Source organism: Bison bison, unplaced genomic scaffold, assembly GCF_000754665.1.
Source record: "Bison bison bison isolate TAMUID 2011002044 unplaced genomic scaffold, Bison_UMD1.0 scf7180017864491, whole genome shotgun sequence".
NCBI classification, from domain to species: domain Eukaryota; kingdom Metazoa; phylum Chordata; class Mammalia; order Artiodactyla; family Bovidae; genus Bison; species Bison bison.
Genome location: NW_011495050.1, coordinates 21909608 through 21910438, shown reverse-complemented (window position 1 = coordinate 21910438; position 831 = coordinate 21909608).

Below are 831 nucleotides of genomic sequence, written 5' to 3'. Positions count from 1 at the left end.
AATCCCAAAGAAAGGCAACGCCAAAGAATGCTCAAACTACTGCACAATTGCACTCATCTCACACGCTAGCAAAGTAATGCTCAAAATTCTCTAAGCTAGGCTTCAACAATATGTGAACCGTGAACTTCCAGATGTTCAAGCTGGATTTAGAAAAGGCAGAGGAACCTGAGATCAAATTGCCAACATCTGCTGGATCAAAGAAAAAGCAAGGGAATTCCAGAAAAACATCTACTTCTGCTTCACTGACTACACTCAAGCCTTTTGACTGTGTGGATAACAACAAACTGTGGAAAATTCTTAATGAGATGGGAATACCAGACTACCTTACCTGCCTCCTGAGAAATCTGTATGCAGGTCAAGAAGCAACAGTTAGAACTGGACATGGAACAACAGACTGGTCCCAATAATGGGAAAGGAGTGCGTCAAGGCTGTATATTGTCACCCTGCTTATTTAACTTCTATGCAGAGTACATCATGCGAAACGCTGGGCTGGAAGAAGCACAAGCTGGAATCAAGATTTCTGGGAGAAATATCAATAACCTCAGACATGCAGATGACACCACCCTTATGGCAGAAAGTGAAGAAGAACTAAAGAGCCTCTTGATGAAAGTGAAAGAGGAGACTGAAAAAGCCAGCTGAAAACTCAACATTCAAAAAATGAAGATCATGGCATCTGGTCCCATCACCTTATGGCAAATAGGTGGAGAAACAATGGAAACAGTGACAAACTTTATCTTCTTGGGCTCCAAAATCACTGCAGATGATGACTGCAGCCATGAAATTAAAAGACACTTTCTCCTTGGAAGAAAAGCTATGACCAACCTAGAGAGC